This window comes from Cricetulus griseus, chromosome 3, assembly GCF_003668045.3.
Source record: "Cricetulus griseus strain 17A/GY chromosome 3, alternate assembly CriGri-PICRH-1.0, whole genome shotgun sequence".
Lineage (NCBI taxonomy): Eukaryota > Metazoa > Chordata > Mammalia > Rodentia > Cricetidae > Cricetulus > Cricetulus griseus.
Window position 1 is genome coordinate 199,593,980 of NC_048596.1, and position 21,273 is coordinate 199,615,252.

A 21,273-nucleotide genomic window follows, 5' to 3' on the forward strand; every position below is an offset into this window, starting at 1 on the left:
CACCTTTTTTTTTTTTTTAAGATTTTATTTATTTATTTATTTATTTATTTATTTATTTATTTATTTATTTATTTATGTGTGCAACATTCGGCTTGCATGTATATCTATCTGCACATCAGAAGAGGGCACCAGATCTCATAGCGGATGGTTGTGAGCCACCATGTGGTTGCTGGGAATTGAATTCAGGACCTCTGGAAGAGCAGTCAGTGCTCTTAACCTCTGAGCTATCTTTCCAGCCCCACCTGGACACCTTTAAAATAGACAAAACCCACAATAGGATGGAGCCTAGTGATCCTAGGGACTCTGTGCTTGCTCTGCATACTGTCTTTCCCCACAAGCAGTCAGGTGAACAGCCAGAGCAGTGAGTGCCCTGACCTTCAATTCCAACAGATTGTATCTCCCCAGCTAACTTTCAACATCTACTTATCAACTTCAAAACTTTCTTGCTCTTCACACTCCTATGTAGAAGTTAGGAAGACAAATATTCTACTTTCATAAAATAGAATGCTGGTTAAGCCTATAATTTCCAAATAAAACATGAGTGGCATAGGCAAATGGAAACTATGAGGGAACCCCTAGAGAATGTGCAGGCAGCTTCTGGGTCCTACTCCATGTCCAGAGAGCGAGACCCTTTGTCTGGTTTTGGGGTTCTGGCCTCTGTGCTTCTGAAAATACCTAAAGATACATGCTGTATTAATCACATGATTTATTTTCTGTTAACTTGGTGTCCTTAAAAGCTTGTAGGCCATGAACCAAATTTTAGAGATGAAGTCAAAATCTTACACAAGCTAACTACCCCTCATTCAACCCTCATGCACAAGCCAACAGATCCCTGCCTTAACCACCCAGGATAGTTACCAGGCAGCCAGAGACCATCCTAGAAGGATTATCCAAACTAGCTGATCCTGATTGCTGTGTCCTGCCTTCCTCCTCTGTTGGGCCTTCTGATCCACAGTGGGGCTGTAGCCCTCTTTGGTGTCTGTATATGGTACACACTTTCACCTCAAGCCTCATTCTGCTTTTCTCTGTAGAAATGCTTTCCACCGACCTTCCTGTCTTCTTACATGTATTCCATCTTTTTCCCTACTTGTGGTTTCAGTTATTCTGACAGAACAAGGAAAATAACATTTGCTGTATAGATTTCATGGTCAGTGTATCCCTACACTTCATGGACATGGCTATGTGGAAAACGAGGCAGGAGGATCACAAGTTCAAGGCCTGCTTGGGCTATAGAGTGAGTTCAAGGTCAGTCTGGACACACCTTAATGAGACCTTGTCACATAAATAATAAAATCCTTCTTGTCAGCCAGCCAAGCCACATGTACTTTTCTGGACTATCTTCCCTTAGGAAGGCACTAAGTGCCATGCTAGACAAAGCACTTTCTAACTGACTCATCTGGGTCTACAGACAGCAGTCTCATTCCCTAGCTCTTCCTGCCCTATTAAAAGTCATGCTTTTAATCTATCCCTGTAGGAAGGATTGCTTCTAAATTTCAAGACCTTTGGGGCTGGAAAGATGGCTCAGCGTAAGAGTACTTGCACTGCAAGTATGAAGACCTGAATTAGAATCCCCAGCACCAATGTAAAAAGTCAGGCATGGCTGTGCATGCCTGCAACCCAGCATTAATGGAAGGCGAGGATAGAAGTATGAGATAGGTAGATCCTGAGAGATCTCTCCTACAAAGCCTAGCTTAAAAATAGTGAGTTTTCAGTTCAATGAATGACCCTGTCTAAAGGCAATAAAACAACTACAGAGGAAGATACTGGATGTCCCTCTCTAGCTTTCACATGGGTGCACAAGCATGCACACCTGCACACTCATGCATGCAAATACAACGTACACACAAAGACCTTTTTGTTACAATATCAAGATCTTATCTTATTTTTCTGTGGTAACTGATAAAAAAACTCCTGAAGTAGTTTCCAGATGTTTCATTGGCCTAAGAGCATTATCTAAAGTTATTTGGGGGAAGTCAGGTGAGCATCATGGTATATGCCTGAAATACCAACACTCTGAAGGCTGAGAAGGGTAGAAAATCACTGGTCTAAGGCCAGTGCTACATAGCAATGAGACTGAGCTGAAGAAACTGTTGTAGTTTGGTTTTTTTTACTATGATAAAACACTCACTAAAAAAAAAAAAAAACCCAGCCAGGCATTGGTGGTGCACGCCTTAAATCCCAGCACTCGGGAGGCAGAGGCAGGTGGATCTCTGAGAGTTTGAGGCTAGCCTGGTCTCCAGAGTGAGTGCCAGGATAGGCTCCAAAACTACACAGAGAAACCCTGTCTCGGAAAAACCAAAAAAGAAACGCTCTAATCAAAAGCAACCTGGGGAGAAAAGGAGCTTATTTCATCTCATACTTTACAGTCCTTCATCAAGGGATGCTTCAGGCAGGAACCAAAAAGCAGAAACCATGGAGGAACACTTCTTACTGGCTTCCGCCATTGCTTGCTCAGCTTGATTTCTTATATAACCCAAGCCTGCCTGAGCAGGGGTGGCACTACCCAAAGTGAGACGAGCCCTTCCACATTAAGAATTAAGAAATGTCCCCACAGACATGCCCACAAGTCAATCTAATGGAGCCAATTCCTCAATTGAGGGTCCCTCTTCCCAAATGACTAGCTTGTGTTAAGTTGGTAAAATTACCAACCAGCACAGAAACTGTCTCAAACAATGAAAACAACTTTACTTTGAAGTAAGGGACAGAGGTGGCCAGGCCATCCATTGCCCTTAAGTGGCTGGGACCAGACATGGCATCTCTTTTTTAACCTGTAGCTGTGATTTCTCCATTCTGTATTTTCTGCTATAAAAGTGACTGACTTGGTGGTACACACCTTTAATCCTAATGCTTGGGGAACAGAAGCAGGCAGAGATTGAGGCCAGCTAAGGCTAAATATCAAGACTCAGTTTTTTAGATGTTGGTTTTTATTTGTTTTTAAAAGAGAGGGTCTCACCAAGCAGCCTTTGTTGGAACAGGATCTTGAAGATCTGCCTGCCCCTGCCTCCTAAGTGATGGGACTAAAGGTATGTTTGCCACCATATCCAAAACTCATTTTGAGGTGGTACAGAACAAACCTGATCATAGGAAAGCTGGGCAAGTGCTCTACTGCTGAGATACGTATTTCAAAAAAAAAGGGTTCCACAGCAACAACATCAAAGAAGAGAGTAATGTCTTTAGCTCTGATCTCACCTCTGATAAGATACAACACAGGGCATCTTTCATTGTGCCCTGTGAAAGACACAGAAGCCCGCTGGCTCTAGAGAGTATACTATAGACTAACAGCCATCATTGGCCTCCTACCATGCCAGAATTCCTTTCCCCTGAAATAATGAACAACACAGAAATAACTAAACTATAGGCAACTTTCTGACAGCAAAGGAAAAGACCACACCCCTCCCCCAACTAGAGGTATGAGATAATGTGAAAAAGCCACAGCCTGTGAAAGTTGTTATCAAGGGAGCTAGGAACCCCATGTTCACAAGATGGGGGAAGGCTCTGCCCAATCTTAATGATGCAGTCTAGGAAGCAAGTTCAGACATAAATGGTATAATAGGCAGCTCTAAGTCCAGTGTTTTATACTATCTACACATACCACTAGCCAAGGAAGGTTTGTCAGCCATCCATACGAGCTGTAACCATAAAAAGGAATAGAGCTGTTAAGAGGAACATCAACATAAACATGGCACACAAAGCAAGGGCAGAGTACATAGAATTCAGGATTTCAAACTCCAAAATGAAACTGTTCATGCTTAGAAAGTTAAGGGGCCACAAACATAAGAGAGCCACAAAAATAAAAGAAAAAGCAAGAATCAGATATAACTCCAAGTGCTGGTGTAGCCTAGAACATTCACTGAGAGGCTAAAAAGATACAGAAATTAACAAGTGAGCCAAGTGGTGGTGATGCATGCCTTTAATCCAAGCACTCTGGAGGCAGAGGCAGGCAAATCTCTGAGTTTGAGGCCAGTCTAGTCTACAGAGTGAGTTTGAGGACAGCTAGGGCTACACAGGGAAACCCTATCTCAAAAAAAAAAAAAAAAAAAAAAAAGGAAAACAGAAAAATTAACAAAACAGAAATTAACAAAAGAAAGGAAAATATCTAAGTATTAGAAAGTCAATCTCTCATACAAACAATGGCCCATCAGGGAAGCAAATACCAGAGGTCATAAATGAACAGTCTGACTGTGGCCAAAATACTTGCATGAGGGTAGGAACCAGGTATTCTGTACAGGGAGACCAAATCACATGGGAATTTTCACAGACACCAGCAATATGCCACTATTAAGAGTCTGGAAAACAAAACAAACAAACGAGCAAACATTTCCAGACTGAAATGCTCAATATGGCCACACCATCAACAAAAATCAGTGAATAAGCACATTTTCATAAATACAAAAACTACTGTGTGCCTCTTGCCCCCATCTTTTCTGAGGAATGATGTGACGTTCTACTGACATAGGTCCCCACATTATAGCCCCAGGTCAGATCCAGCCTGCTTCTATGTGTACATGAGAACAGAAAATGGATTTTGTAAGTTACTTTAATGCTTGAAGGAGTAAAGATCAAAAGGTTATTATTTTGTGACACAGGGCTGGAGAGATAGTTAAGCAGTTAAGAGCACTTATTGCACCGGTGGTGCACACCTTTAATCCCAGCACTTGGGAGGCAGAGGCAGAGGCAGGCGGATCTCTGTGAGTTAGAGACCAGCCTGGTCTACAAGAGCTAGTTCCAGGACAGCCTCCACAGAGAAACCCTGTCTTGAAAAACAAAAACAAAAAACAAAAACAAACAAACAAAAAAAGCACTTATTGCTCTTTGCAGAGGACCTGTGTTCAATTCTTAACATCCATATGGTGGCTCACAACTATCTCTACTGCCTGTTCCAAAGGATCCAAAACCCTATTCTGATGTCTGCAGGCACCAGACACAAACACGGTATGTACATATATACGTAGGCAAAACATTAATCCATATAAAATTAAATTTTTTAAACCTTTTTATAAAAATAGTTTGTGTATTTAAAAAATATGTGTAATTAAGATTTCAGAGACATCCAGTTCTACTGAGATGCAGCCAACATCACCATTTGCTTTCTTGTTACAGGGTGGAACTCAGGTTTTCTTGCCCATGCCTTCTGTCAGGCTGTATTAACTGCAACTGCCATGAAGTCCATTGTGCCCTTTTTGAGTTTGTTACAACCTCTGCTGGTGGAGTGGTTCTTAAAGTTTTGGCAACAGATTACTTTTCGGGGTCTGTGAGGTCAACATACTTCACGATACTGTTAGGATACTGTGTGCATTCTATGGTACTGACAGTGTAATAGAAAGTAACACTGAAATGTAAGTAAGGTTTTCACTCATTGCTTGTTCTGGTTTGCTTTTCTGTTGCTGTGATAAATACTATGACCAAAAGCAACCTAGGGGAAAAATAGAAAACCAATCACCAAGTCAAGTCAGGACAGAAACTCAGGTAGGAGCCTGAAGCAGAAAACCTCAACCTTCCTAATGCTGTGATCCTTTAATACAGTTCTTTGTGTTCTGGTGACCCTCACCCATAAAATTATTTTCAACACTGTAATTTTGCTACTGTTATGAATCATAATGTAGGGCTAGAGAGGTAGTTCAGCAGTTAAGAGCACTAGCTGCTCTTCTGGAGGACCAGGGTTCAATTCCCAGTACCCACATGGCAGCTCAAGACTGTAACTCCAGTTCCAGAGGATCGGACACCCTCATACAAACATACATGCAGGCAAAATAAATGCCTACATAAATGCAAATAAAAATATGTAAATAAATGAATCATAATGTAAATATTTTTTGAGACAGAAGCTTGTCAAGGGACTCAAGTCCATAGGCTGAGAACCAGTACCATAGAGGAACACTGCTTTCTGGTTTGGAAATGAAAATGCCCCACAAACATGCCCATGGGCCAGTCTGATTAAAGTCCTTTAATATTCTTTGAAACTGAAGACATGTATGAAGCAACTCCGGTATACATCAAACGTACTAGGTATCAGGAACAGCATCTGTGAATGTGAGCAGACAGCTGAACTAGATTCTTTCTCATGGAATCCAAGTTTCTCTTAAAAGACTATCTTTTTGTCCAAATACTAAGAAAGAAGTGAGCATCTAGCAGTCACAGCCATTCTTTGGTGACTGTGAGGATTGATTCCTAGGTCCTTGCAGATGTTGGAGCCCTTGGTACTAAAGTCTCTCGTGAAAGATGGTACAGTGTTTGCACAGACCCTTTTCACACTCTTGTCAGCTTAACTCATCTCTGGGTGACCCTGGTACCTAATAACACAAATTCGGTGCAAGTTGTTTATTATGTGGCCATTTTATTTTTATACTTTTTTTTTCTATCTCTGATTGACTACACCTACAGGTGTAGAACCACAGTCACAGAAATTCAATGGCATTTCCTCAAAAGTGAACAATATGAGCCAATCATTTCAATGAAAATTGATTGTAGTTGTTGCCAATAATAAAATCTGAGCTTAACTCAGGGACACTTGGTTTACCCTCCACAAAGCCTAAATGACTTCTGCTAACTTAAAGGCACTATGCTAAGATCAAGGGTGGTATCAAAGTATCTATTTATTTTATTTTATTTATTATGTATACAACATTCTGCTTCCATGTATATCTGCACACCAGAAGAGAGCACCAGATCTCATAACGGATGGTTGTGAGCCACCATGTGGGTGCTGGGAATTGAACTCAGGACCTCTGGAAGAGCAGTCAGTGTTCTTAACCTCTGAGCCACCTCTCCGGCCCCCAAAGTATCTATTTTTAATAAGAAATCTGCACAATTCAGTGAACCAAACTTCCCAAAATAACTGATCTCAAGATGCTAAAAATTCACACACTGGGCAGGAACAGACTGAAGTGCCTGAGACAACAACAAAAAGCCTTCATACCAGCCACTGACAAGAAAAAATAGTAATCATGACACCTCTTTTGTGCTGTATGCATCTCTGTAATGAGTCAGGCTTTTTTCATACACCTCTAGCAAAATAGCCAAATCAAAAGCAGTGCAAATGCCCAGCTGCACCCTCCCCATACCAGTCAGAGACTGCATATATAGAAAACAATGCCACTTTTTTCATATAATTTCATTACTGATTTTTGTAAAGCAATTAATTTTTAATAAAAATCATTTAATATTCAAGTATAACACTTTATTATTTTCAAGTCAACTAAGCTATTTAATAGATGTGCCTCTGGGATCCACAAATTCCTAGCTATGTGAATGTACTAAACCCCAGAAATCCTACAACCAATTCTGGCTATGAGTAAACACCATCCTAGACTCCCAAAGTAGAGTTAAAAGAAAAGTGGTCTTGATAAGAGAAATTATGCATGTATAGATTTTCCAAAACCTCCAAGTATGGAGGTACATACCTGTAGAACTAGCCTTCAGACTGTGGAAGAAAGAGGATAAGCATCAATTTGAGGAGTTTTCAAGTTATAGAAATGACTATTCTTAAAATTAAATTAAAAAAAAAAACTAAAAGGTTAAAACCGTGGTTATCAACAGTATGACACTGGCAAAGAACTAACCAAAATGAGGAGAAAGACTGAATAGAGAAAGTACCACATAGGACAAGGACAAATTTTGGGTAGCTAGGGAAAGATGGCCCTGCCCCTCTGTACCAACAGCAAATTGAATACCAACATGAAAATGTGACCTGGCAACCGAGCGTTGGTGGCGCAAGCCTTTAATCCCAACACTTGGGAGGAAGAAGCAGGTGGGTCTCTGTGAGTTCGAGGCCAGCCTGGTCTATAAAGCGTGTTTCAGGACAACCTCAAAAGCAATGCAGAGAAACCCTGTCTTGAAAAACCAAAAGAAAAGAAAAAAGAGAAAATGTGACCTGGCTTCTACCTCACATCTCACACACAATCTATGCCAAACAGAGGACAGCCAGAAATATTAAGAACACAGCATACTGTTCTCTAAGAGAGAAATTCCTACTATAAGGGCCGGAGAGATAGCTCAGCAGTTCAGAGCACTGACTACTCTTTCAGAGGACCTAGGTTCAATTGCCAGCACTCACATGGCAGCTCACAACTGTCCATAACTCTAGTTCCAGGGCTTTTGACACCCTCACACAGTCATACATGCAGGCAAAACACCAATGAACACAAAATAAAAATAAATTATTTCTTAAAAGCCTACTATGAATGAAATCTGAAACATTCTGTCTAAGAAGATTGTTTTCTATTAAAGAGGACACTTTGAAAACTGGGAAATAATGTTTCCTATACATGAAACTGGCAAAAAGCTATTAACCAGAATACGTAAAATTCCTGCAAATCAGTAAAATAACAAGACCAAATATAAACATGGGTCAGCACTAATACTTTACAAGAGGTAAGGGAGTAGATGGAACTTCTTAACTGCACTATCAAGAAAACACAAATGAAAACCAAAGTAATATACTGAGTATTGGTAAAGACAAAGTAAAGAAAACTGTCTATTGAGAATTATAAATCAATAGAATGAATTTGTCACCAACTATCCCTACTAAATATAAGGTTATCCTACAATCTAGTTATTTGATCTGGAATACATTAAAAGAAAGTGCAATTACAAATAAATCAATAGACAGTACTCTGGGTTCATAAAAGGTCCAAAATGAGCTGGATATAGTGCCGCATGCCTTTAATCCCAGCATGTAGGAGGCAGAGGCAGGGAGATCTATACGAGGTCAAGGCAGCCAGGTCTACATACTGAGTTTCAGGACAGCCAAAGTTACATAATGAAACCCTGTCTCAGAAAAAAAACAAAAAACCCAAAAAGGTCAAAACTGGTAGCACACTGCCATGAACATGTCACAATGTTATTAGATAATACTAAATAGCAAAGGAAAATTAATCTCACAATGAAGATTGTGCTTAAGTCAGAAAATTCGACTATGAAAAGATGCTAGGGTGATAGTCTGGGACTGGGTTATAAATATTTCTAAAGTGAAAGTTATATAGGTGTTTATGTTGAAAAAAATGTTGTCACTTTATGGATAGTATTTTACTTCACTAACATGTTTAAAAAGCTAGATAATCACAATTTATTATATGCAAGTATGAATTTTCAAAAATAGAAATAAAATAGCTGAATAAGCAATGCTGAAAAGATGACAAATATTACACCCTGATGGGACTCTAGAAAGTAGGAGGAGCTAATGATAATGACATTGCAGCCAGACCCATTTTCCCACGGGGGGGGGGGGGCTGGTTGTGTTCCCTGCTGGGAAAATTCACACAGAAACAACATGACCCCAAATGCAAGGCTGTATGACATTTAGAGTGAGTCAAACCTGTACAAAGCATACAACAGGCCACTGTAACTGTAGAATAGGTACCCTTGATGAGATAGAAGCACAGCCCTGAAAAGATGAATATAAAGAGGACTGAGGGTAAAAAGAAAAGCAAAAAGAATTCAAAAAAAGACTAAATGTGAAAAGACAGAAATATAGGCATGTGTATTAGAGGTGTGATGCAAGGACTAAAAATAGTAACTGCAGGAAAGCATGGAAAACAGATCAAGGGCAGTGAGTCAACAGATTATCTTCCAGGCTTAGCAGTGGAGAAATAAGCACATGGAAATGAGCAGAGGAGGCAAAACTCAAATCCAGAGGTAGGCTGGAAGAAGGGAGTAGATGGTAAAGTACTGCTGCTGGGAAGGAAAAAGGACAGGCCCTTTGGAGACATCACTTTACAACTACCAATTCATTCATTGTCTCCAAACACATGAACAAGGGAATCAAACTTATATGTAGGAGCAACTTAGAATTGAACACTTTCTAGGCACGAGGGAATTCTTATGGCAGATGAACTATGGAGTGATGTCCCTAATACCAAGGGAAGAAGCAAGTAAGATGTGTTCAGTCCAAAGCCTACTCAGAGATGTGGAAGACTGCTTACAATAAAAGAAATCTGAGCCCAGCAGTGGTGGCTCACACCTTTGATCCCTAACACTCAAGGGATACAGAAGCAGATGGATCTTTGTCAGTTCAAGGCCAGCCCAGCCCGGTCTACACAGCAAGTTCCAGGGCAGCAAGAACCAGAGTGAGACACTGTCTCAAAAAAAGAAAAAAGAAAAGAAAGAAAAAAGAAAGAAGTCTGGAGACATGAAAGCAAAGCTCAGCATAGCCAATGTCTACAGAATAAAGGCCTCATAACAATAACAATCCATACAGAAAAGGCACTTGACAAAATTCAGTGTGTATGGCAAAACCCTCAGCAAAAAAAAAAAAAAAGGAATGAAGACCATCATAGACACTATGTGGAACATCTTCAAGGGCGAATGAACCCTAGCTTAATGGTGAGAGCTGATTGGTTTCTTACCACAACTGGTGAGGCAGCAAAAGATGGCATCATCATCCTTCATCTCCCTGTAACCTGTCATCACCACTGCTGTTAATATTACACTGAGAGTATACACCAAGAACAAAATTAAAAAAAAAAAACTATCAGTATTTACAAACACAACTGCCTATGTAGAAAAATCACAAGGAATCTATCAAAAACTCCTGGAGGAGCTGGAAATGGCTCAGAGGTTAAGAGCACTGACTGCTCTTCCAGAGGTCCTGAGTTCAATTCCCGGCAACCACATGGTAGCTCACAACCACCTTGAATGAGATCTGGTACCCTCTTCTGGCCTGCAGGGCACATGCAGGCAGAGGACTGTATACTTAGTAATAATTTAAAAAATAATAAAAACTCCTGGAAATAATGAGAGTTCAGAAGGACAGTAGAATACAAAACTAAGGCAGAAAATTCCTTTTTGTTTCCACATACCCACCAATATGAAGCAACAGAAAAAAAGGTTCCAACCAAAGTGAAAACATAAGTATAGAAAGAATTTTTGTCTGGGGCAAAGTTTTGTTATCCACCTTAGGCTAGCCTCAAACTTGTAATCTTTCTGCCTCAGTTTCCCAAGTGCTGGGATTAACACTCCCCGAAGAAGCTTGTAAAAAGAGAAAAGCCTTTCTGAACTAGAGGTAGGAATTCTTAATTAGACATAACTCCCAAAGCAGCAGTACCTAAATTTAAATGCTGTCTTAAAATTTAAAACTATTGTTCTATGACATACTTGATGTAAAGGGTGAAAAGACAAAAGTGTGAAAAGGGAGACCTGTGTACAGACCATAGGTCAGACAGCAGACTTGTATGCCTAGTGAAAAACAAACAGTAAAAAGCAACCAAACAGAAAATGGGGGAAAGGGAACATAGGTGTGCTGGCTAATTTTGTGTCAAAAGAGTCAACTGAAAGTGAAAGGAGGAAACTTCAAATGAGAAAAGGCCTTCATAAGATCCCGATGTAGAACATTTCTTAATTAGCAACTGGCGACTGACGGGGGGGGGGGGGGGGGGGGGGGGGGGGCAGGCCATTGTGGGTGGAGCCACTCCTCGGCTCCTAAACAAAGCAGGCTGAGCAAATCCTGAGGAGCAAGCCAGTGGGTAGCACTCTTCCAGGGTCTGTGCATCAGTTACTGCCTTTAAGGTTTCTGCATTGCTTGAGTTCCTGTCCTGACTTTCTGTGATGTGGACTCATAAACTGAATAAACCCTTTCCTCCCCAACTTGCTTTGGTGTTTCAATGTAGCACTAGAAAACCAACTAAGATAATAGTATTTTACTAAAGAGATGGGGGTGAACACACAGTGACCACCTGGAAAACAAAAATCAAAATCACATATCTAGGGCAGAGAAGAAAGCTCAGTCAAAAAAATACTTGTCTTCTAAGCAAAAGGAATTGGGTTTGATTCCCATGACCCATGCTCTTAAAGAAAAGGGTGGTAGTTTCTCAACTATCAATATTTTCTGAAACCTAATGAAGAAGTATGATTTAGTAGTGTTGTTAAGAACTAACTAATAAGGAATCTATGGATATGCTTAACTGCCACTCTAGTGAGTACTTGTTCAATGTAGTAACTTGATTCTTCAGTTCTGGTTCCCTATGCCTCAAGAAAGAGAAGAAAAAAAAATTAACACACAAACATTCAAAGTTCTCTTCTGAGAAATGTTCGTGTTCCTGATTAGATTATACTTATTATTCTGAAACTTCAAGTGTGTCCTGTGACATGAACCAAAAAAAAAAAAAAAAAAAAAAGCCCTTTAAAACCCTGATATGCTAAATTTAGGAGTGTGAGAAAGGACAGAACAGCAGATAGGAACTGCCATCTGCCTCAGCTGGGGTTATCAGTCTTAAAACCTGATGTATTCTCTTTAGAAATTCTTAAATCTTGACATGTGAAGGTATGGAAACTATGGGTAGAGCCAGAAGCAGAAGTCTTGAAGCCCCCTCTGCAAAGCTGCTTGCCATCTTTTCCTTGTTTAGTAACAGAAAATAGAATAGGTTCTTAATATTGCTTATTCTTTTTCCTGATTAAAACTGTTTCTAAACTTCCTACTGTGACAGTGCCCAGGAGAAATGACAGTAATGTACCCCCCCCCCCAAAAAAAAAACAGGGTTTCTCTGTGTAGCTTTGGAGCCTATCCTGGCACTTGATCTGGAGACCAGGCTGGCCTCGAACTCACAGAGATCCACCTGCCTCTGCCTCTGCCTCTGCCTCTCAAGTGCTGGGATTAAAGGCGTGCACCACCAATGCCCGGCTAGTACTGTGCTTCTTGACCTATGATACATATCTAAGGCATCTCCTACACAGACAGATCTCCAGCAAAGAAACAAGTCCCAGAGAACATAGCACTACCCTCCACTCTGCTGTCCACATATGCAATCAAGAACCAACAGACAGCCCTGGGGCATGTGCACCCCACAAGTGACCAAATTCACAGGATTTCGGATTTCTAACTTTTATAAAGACATGATCATATTCTCTTGGAGGCAAACGTCATAAAAAGGTACTCCATAAACAATAAAGTTCTAAGTCTAAAGTAAAATTACTCCTGAGGGTTTGGGGTAAGGAAAGAATGAGGCAAAAAGAAGAGAGCACTAAGTCATAAGACTAAGTTAGGTGTCCTGAGGTACAGGCCTGAGCATAGTGCTTCCAGAGGGAGTGAACTGACCTGGCTTTGCTCTCCTCGACTTACTGGTAGCTACTGGTGTACATCTGAGACAAACAGTGTCCTCCCTGTTTGCTTACAAACAAAAATAACTCCTGTAGAAGCTCCAGTTTCTTTCTACTCATATTTTCTTTTCTGGTTTTTCAAGACAGGGTTTCTCTGTGCAACAATCCTGTCTTGGAACTTGATTTGTAGAGCAGAACTCAGAGAAAAGGGCTGTGTCACTACTGCCCGGCTCTACTCATATTTCTCCCATAGAACGCTAGTACTGTTTTGTTCTTACCACAACAGGTTCTGAAATTCTGAACATAACAATGTCCAAATTGCAGGCACTGCAACAGAATCAAAAATAGCCCTTGATGTCCCTGGCCCTTTCCCACACACAGCACTGCTAGAGGTCCTCTGGACTTATCTCACAGAGATACAGCACCACCCACCACAGTGGAGTTGTCAGAACTCTTTAGTTGTGGCTGTACTTCATTTTAGTCCAAAATTATTTTAGCATGTTAACCAGCCATTACATTCGCCTAAGTTTCCAGGGATACTGAGTACAAAAGACAGAATTGCCACATAGCTTTTACCTCAAATGTAAACAACCTCTACATATTAACATCCTGCACCAGAGCAGTCAGTCCACCTGTCACCATTAATCTCCAGAGTTCATAATTTACATAAGGGTTCAATTGGGTGCTAATCATTCTATAATTTTGACAAACATATAATCACTTATATCAACTATTATAGCACACCATACAGACCAATTTCACTGCTCCAAACATCCTCTGTGCTCTGCCTAGGCAGTTTTGTTTCTCAGAATGTCATGAAACTAGAAACCTACATCATGTTGCCTTTTCAAGACAGGTTTCTTTCTTCAAAAAAAAAAAAAAAAAAAGAATTTTTTTTTTAAGTTAACTTACTTGTGTATGTGGAGATATGCACGCACAAGACATCTATTGCACACATGTTGGGGTCAGAAGTCAGTTCTTTCCTTGTATATAGTTACTGGAGATCCAACTCAAGTCAATCTTGGTGACAGGTGCACTTACTGATTCTTTGAGGTGGGAAGATATATCTTTAATTTGGGTCATATATTCTGCTGGCAGCCTAAATAAAGGACAAGGGAAAAAGCTTGCTCTCTCTCTCTCTTTGTCTGCTTGCTCTTGATCTCACTAGCAGGTCCATTCCATCATAGGCATTGGAGCCTACTTCTTCAGGATTCTGGCCTATAATGAAGACTAGCTGAGCTATCCAGTCTCAGTGGACTGAACAACTACTGGATTCTTGGACATTCTGTTGATAGACAGCTATTGTTGGACTAGCTGAACCACAATCATTCTAATAAATTCTCTTGCAGTGAGGTGGTGCACAGAGGGGGGAAGAGTACTGACAGAGACTAAGGAAAGGGCAGAGCATTTGGAAGTCAGGTAAAAATCCAGCACAGGGAATCTTCCAGGAATCTACAAGAAAGACTCCAGCTTAGACTCCTAGCAACAGGATACCTGGCCATCTTCTGTGACCAGTTTGGTGTCTAGCCCAATTGTCAGAGAGGTGTCATCCAGCAACTGAATGAAACAGACACAAACCCACAGCCAAACACTTGGCAGAGTTCAGGGAATCATGCAGAAAAGGAGAAAGTGTGGTCAAGGACACCAAAACAACACTCACAGAATCAACTAACCTAGGATCACAGGGGCTCACAGTGATTGACAACCAGGGAGCCTGCATAGGACCATGCACTATATATATATATATATATATTGCACTCTGCATAATATGTTACACTCATGTAGCTTGGTCCTCTTATGGGACTCCTAAACAGTGGGAACAGGGGCTGTCTCTGACTCTTTTACTTGCTTTTGAGATGATATTCCTCATATTGGGTTTAGTTCAGCCTTAATACAAGGGGAGGTACTTAGTCTAACTACAACTTGATGTGCTATGTTTTATTGATACTCATAGGAGCCTTTCCCTTCCCTGGACATACAGGAGATAGGAAGGGGGGACTGAGATGGGAGGAGGGAGGGGAAACTGCAGCTGGGATGTAAATAGATATAAATAAATAAATTTAATAGAGTAAGTCTTCTGTGCATGTACAAATTCATGCTCATGATTGCTCAAGCAGGCAATTCCCCCAGGACATCTATGTACTTCTTTAAATATATAGTTTAAAATCAAATTTAAAACTCTCATGAGTTTGATCCCAAGCACATAAAAACTGAGTATGATGGCTACATAACAAGTTCAAATCTAGTCTGGGCTACATGAAACCACATCTCAGAAAAACTCTATAGTTATATTCTGCACCACCATTCACAAACACCCTTTCCATTTCAGACCAGTCTAGTCTATATAGTAAGTTCCAGGACAACCAGGGTTACAGAGAGACCCTGGTGACATCTCTTCCCCATACCCATAGACACAAAGCCTTCCAGGATGGACCCACAGCTTTTACCCAATTTTCAGGGAGTTTACAACCAAAAAAAGTTTTTAAAAACTCATTCAGTCTTTAAGTGTGTAGCAAACTGGGAAAAATTATATGACAATCAAATGAAGTACAGAAAGAACAATTTGCTTTTCAAATCCATTTTCATGTACATTTTAATTTTTATTAATGTACAGATGGAGATAAATAAATACGTAGGACTCCAAACTTCTTTGATATATAACCAGGAAACTGTAACTCATAACCAAGCAACTTTAAGAAAATGTTGTTTACAGAAATATTGCTCCCAAAATTTGAGGTTTCCATGGTAAAGGGCTCAAATCCAGTTTTTCACTGATGGCTGGATGACACAAACTAACGAATAACACTGATTCTGCTTCAACTGTGGAAAGTAGAGAAGCAAAAACAGCCTCATCCTCTCACTGAACTAAATACTCAGCAAGGCATCTTGACTAGGTGAAATAACCAGGCAACCAAATAAAAGAAAGCAGATGCTTTAAAATGAAACACAGCAATTGGCAGATTCTCACAGGTCAGGGGGATGTGTGTCCTCCTGTGAACAGATGCCACAAGCAGCACCCAGGCCTTCCAGAAGGACTGTGTGGGCTGCCAGGCTTGTCGTTATAGCAACAGTTCTAAGCATATGTGCAGTGACACCAGCTGATTTCTGAATACTGCAAGTAGAGGATAATGGAATTTAAAAAATAAAATAAAAAGATTTCCAGGGTAAAGAGCACCACCAATTCCCTCCTATCTCCAGCCCACACTATCTCTAGATATCACTGTTCAGTAGAGCAATAGGATGAAGACAAATGTAGTCTCAAGTCCCACATGCCAGACCATACACATAATGGCAGACCTACAAAATGGTAAAACAGGGCATTTAGATTCATAATCCTGTGCTAAAATGTTACAAGAAATAAATGATCAAGAGATAGTGAAGTCTGGCAAGGGTAGTCCATCTGAGGGGACTTCTGGACTCACTGTGACCCCAGGTTTGTTCTATACTGTTCTCCCCACATTTCATGTTAAAGGATTGAGAAAAGACAGAGAATTATGCTGGCTGGTTTTATAATCCTGACACAACAAAAGAATCTCCTTTGAAAGTAGTATTAATAAGGAATTGTCCAGATTAGTTTGGCCAGTGGGTATACATGTAAGGTATTTAAAAAAAAATGTCTGTGTCTCTCTGTGTATGTGTATATATGTGTGTGTACACCAAAGTGGACAACAGAAGATATAGAATGCCATGGAGCTGAAGTTACAACAATTGTGAGGGGCCAGATACAGGTGCTGGGAACTACATTCATATCCTTTGCCAAGCGGAGCAGTTCCTTTAACCCTTTAACCTGAGCCATGTCTCCACTTTCATGAGAAATTTTCTTACGTTGGGCATGAATAACACATTTGAGGAAGGAGAGAATAAGCTGAGCCAACAGCAGGTATGCTGCTATTACTCTTTTTACTACAGATTTATAGTCAGTTCTCTGATGTTCTCTACCATGATGGATTATTACCTGGAACTGTGTACCAAATAAACCTTTTCTCCTTAAATTCCTTTTTTATTGGGGGGGGGTACTTTACCACAGTGACAGAAACAAAACTAAGACAAGAATAGCCAAAATTTTGTTTACTCATAGTGTCTTTCTACAGTGATTCATCCCCAAACGGGAAGTGAGAGAAGAAGAAAAAAAACAAAGTGGGCACCTCTCAAATGCCACAAAGGTTTACAATTTATATACATATGGTATCTATGATACCCTAAAAAAATAGAAAAATTAACACTTTACCATAAGCTACAACAGTGTTTCTCAAAGAGCTAGCTATTTACATTGAACTTCTGGCAAATTCTTCCAGAGGAAGGAAAAAATATCTCAGATCCTTTTTTCTTGCCTCTTGAGCAGAATGTTTATTTGTCATCAGTAGCAAGCATACATTTTTAATAACAGTAAGAAGCTAAAAGATGGAAAGTGGACACTGCCACACAGAGAAATCACATTACTTTTAAATTGTTACTTTGTGATGTTGATCTCAGCTTGGAATCACCAGAACAATCTTTTGATATGAATAGAAATGGACTCAGTGATAATGAATTCTGACTAACACAAACCACAGTTATAACCTGTGTTCAGATTGGGGGGGGGATATTTTTTTTTTAATCCATTCTTCTCTCTGTTAAATCTCAACTTCAGTTTCCCTTCCCTCCTCTCCCTCCAGTCCCTACCTCCTACCTCCTTCTCCTCCAGATGCACTCCTCCTCCACTTCCTTTCAGAAGAGGGCAGGCCTCCCAGGGATATCAAACAAACATGGCATATCATGTTGCAGTAGGACTAGGCACATCCCTTTGTCTAAAGGCTGGACAAGGCAACCCAGTAGGAGGAAAAGGGTCCCAAAAGCAGGCAGAGACAGCCCCCTGCTCCCACTGTTAGGTGTTCCATAAGAACACCAAGCTACACAATCATAACATATGCAGAGAACCTAGGTCAGACCATTAAGGTTCAATGACCATTGGTCTCTGTGAGCCCCTATGAGCCCTGGTTAGTGGATTCTGTGAGGTATTTTCTTGTGGTATTCTTGACCTATAATCCTCCCTCTCCACCCCATCCACTATAATTAATGACAGCTTCCCATCCCCTTTAGGTCAATGACTGAGGTTTAATGATCCATTTCAAATTATATTTACATGGTGCTTTATTTTGTATGTTATTTTATTCAGATAATCTAACTAGCCTCAGCTGAACAGATGGCATTATTTCCTCATTACAAATGAAAAACCTGGAGCTGAGATAATCTACACATCCCTCACCTCTGGGCAATAGCACCCACTGGAGGCCATTGCTATTAGCATATACCTTGTTGATGCTGTGTCTGTCTAAACCAACAGGTTTGATCTCCTAGAAGTTGAAAACATTTCATCTGCTAAGAAGGAATCCTGTTTTTCCCTTCTCCAAAGGCTGCCTGAGCATCTTGAGGAATAGCTCCTAGAAACAGTATTATCACAGAGGTCAGACAGGGCTGATGAAGGCTAGGGTCATTTCCACCATACTTGAAGCTACCCAAGGCTTACAGATTGAGTAAGACACAGGGGGCATTACAGACTTAAAATAGGGGGACAGGAAAGGTGTCATGGTGAGTAGACAACCTCAGAAGCAGCAGCTTTATCTTCATCTTTAAGAACTCTGAACATTTCTTGGATTTCATTAGGAAGCTCAGTGAAAGTAAAAGTGAAAAACAACTGCTAGCAGAACTGGACATCACAGAAACATACAACAGAAAGGGAACAAGAAGTGTTTGGTTATGTCTGAAGGGATTACTAGAGCATTATGGACAGCTCATGCTAAAATCTGCATCAGTGTTCTAACATCACTGAACAACAAAGTCTAGCTAAATCCCAAGAAGATTACTAAAACATACAATTTCCAAATGTATAGGCAGAAAAATAATGCCACCACCCCAAAAAAGAGTGAGATAGAAGACCTCAATAAGTTTCAGGTGAGCTGGGCTACATAACAAGACCTTGTTTTCAAGTAAATGTGAACATATGAACAAACACACACACAAAGACACAAACAGTTTTGTCTAAGTGTGTCTTATAAAATTCCTGGACAGGTCCTTGTCCCTAATCCAGTGTTAGGAAATGAGGCCTTCAGATCAAAAGGACAGAAGCCTCACTAAAAGACTCGTGTGAGCAACCTTTCTCTCCCTCCCAGGTGGAAGCAAAGAACTGACTTGGACTTCCTAATTTCCGGAAATACGAAAAATAATTTTCTATTCTTTCTAAATTATCTAGCTCCTGGAAGCTTGTTACCACAAAAAGACTAAGATAAGAGTAAACTGACTAAGAAATGTAGTTTACTAAAAATGGAAAAGGTTGCCTGACTGAGTGAGTAAATTTAAAACTCTGGGAGTTGCGGAAGCAGAGTGGAGGCTGTAACTGATGCTGAGTATGTTTTAAGACCAAAACATCTCAAAGGATAAAAGGAACCTCTAGAATGTCACATAAGGTTCCTTTCATGGGAGATAAGACATTTATACAAATTTATGCATATAATGAGAACCCAAGAGCCACAGCCATGGGAACAGGCATTAGAGTACTTCCAGAGAAGATGGAATGAGACAACCTCTACCAAAACTTAGGGAAGAGGAAGGGAGAGAAAGTGATGTTTTGCATCGTATCTGTACTTATTTCCCCCACCTTTCTAAAATGCAGAGTAATAAAGATGAGAGGAAGAGAGACTGAGAATTGCTGTATAAAATGGGTAACTGATACCACAGGCAAGATGCCTCACTGGAGAAGTTGCAGAGTTGAGCATGCATTCTGTAGATAGATTCATGAAAGATGATCAGGGTCATCTGCTAACACGAAAATGAAAATTATTATTGTTATCACTATAAGGCCTAAGTTGGCCTCATATTGACAGTAATCCTCTTGTCTCTATCTCCTAAGCATTCCAAATGAAATTTAAAACTATAGTAAGTCAGGCTCATGCCTGTAATCCCTGCAATGAGGCGGCGAAAGCAGGAAGAACACAGGTTAGAAGTCAGCCTACTCTACAGGTGAATTCAAATCACAACAGGATCCAACACAATGGATAAAAATCACTAAGTGAATAAACTCAGAATGTTATGCAGGATGTTGAATGTCACCTGACCCTAGACCCCTAAAATCAAATCTAGAACAGGGGACAGAATTTTCAGAGGAATAACATCAAACCCTGTGAGAAACAGGCCAAACTTCACAAGGACAGGCAGAGGTTGTCCTGGGTGCTGAGGTAACCCTTCTGCACATTTCTCAGTATCACTTCAAGGCACTCTGTGCATTCATTACCTATAAAAGGATTGGCTCCTATCTCAAGTACACAGATCCAGCCTCATTTAAATGGGACCCTTTCAATTTTTTTACAAAGAAAAACAGATGTGAAATCTCTTTAATGTGTCAGTAAATAACAGGCATGAGAGCTATTTCTGTATTTAGCTATTACACAGAGGCTTGCAACAGCTAGTTCTTGACCCATGCTCCATGATCACTGCAGATGATTCCAGGAGAGAAAATATTTACTAGTGCAAAAGCTACAGGAAATGCCCCAATACAAAGTGATGGCTAATTTCTTTCTTTATATTAGTGATAAACTTCTTAAAGTTTCCCATATACTTTTCCTCAAATACAAACTTTTAAAATAATTAACACAGCCGCCGCCGCCGCCGCCGCCACCGCCGCCGCCGCCGCCACCACCACCACCACCAATATGCCACTAATTAGAGTGAGAATCAAGAAGAAAGAAAAAACAAGTCATTAAACAAGTAGGTAGTGGTCCCAGTTCTTCCACTCCTATCACTGTGAAGAAGCACAGAAGGATGCCTGTGACTTGTTAGCGCAGTACCTTGGTGACATGTAGCAGTGTGCAGAAGGCATGCTCTGGACACTGCTGAACTGAAGAGTGTCAGAATATACCTAGATGTGGCCTGTTAGTACCCAGCTGGTTTGAATAAGATTGGCCCCAACAAACTCACGTGTTTCAAGGCTTGACACATAGGGATTGGCACTATTAGGGAGTATGGCCTTGTTGAAGTGGGTGTAGCTTTGTTAGAGCAACTGTGCCACTAGTGCTTTTAGGTCTGAAAAGCTCAAACCAGTTCACTTCCTGTTGCCTGCCCATCTGATCCAATGAGACTTTCAGTTCCTTCTCCAGCACTGTGTCTGGCATACTTTACCCCATGCTGATAATGGACTGCATAAACCTCTGAAACTGAGCTGGGTGGTGGCAAACGCCTTTAATCCCAGCACTCTGGAGGCAGAGACAGGCC

At 40.5% G+C, this 21,273-nt stretch overlaps 1 protein-coding gene across 4 annotated transcripts in view; it reads right to left on the bottom strand.

The window, feature by feature from the left end:
* Positions 1 to 21,273, bottom strand: part of Ankrd11 (ankyrin repeat domain 11) — a 161,512-nt gene that overhangs the window by 35,747 nt on the left and 104,492 nt on the right. The window lies entirely within an intron of this gene.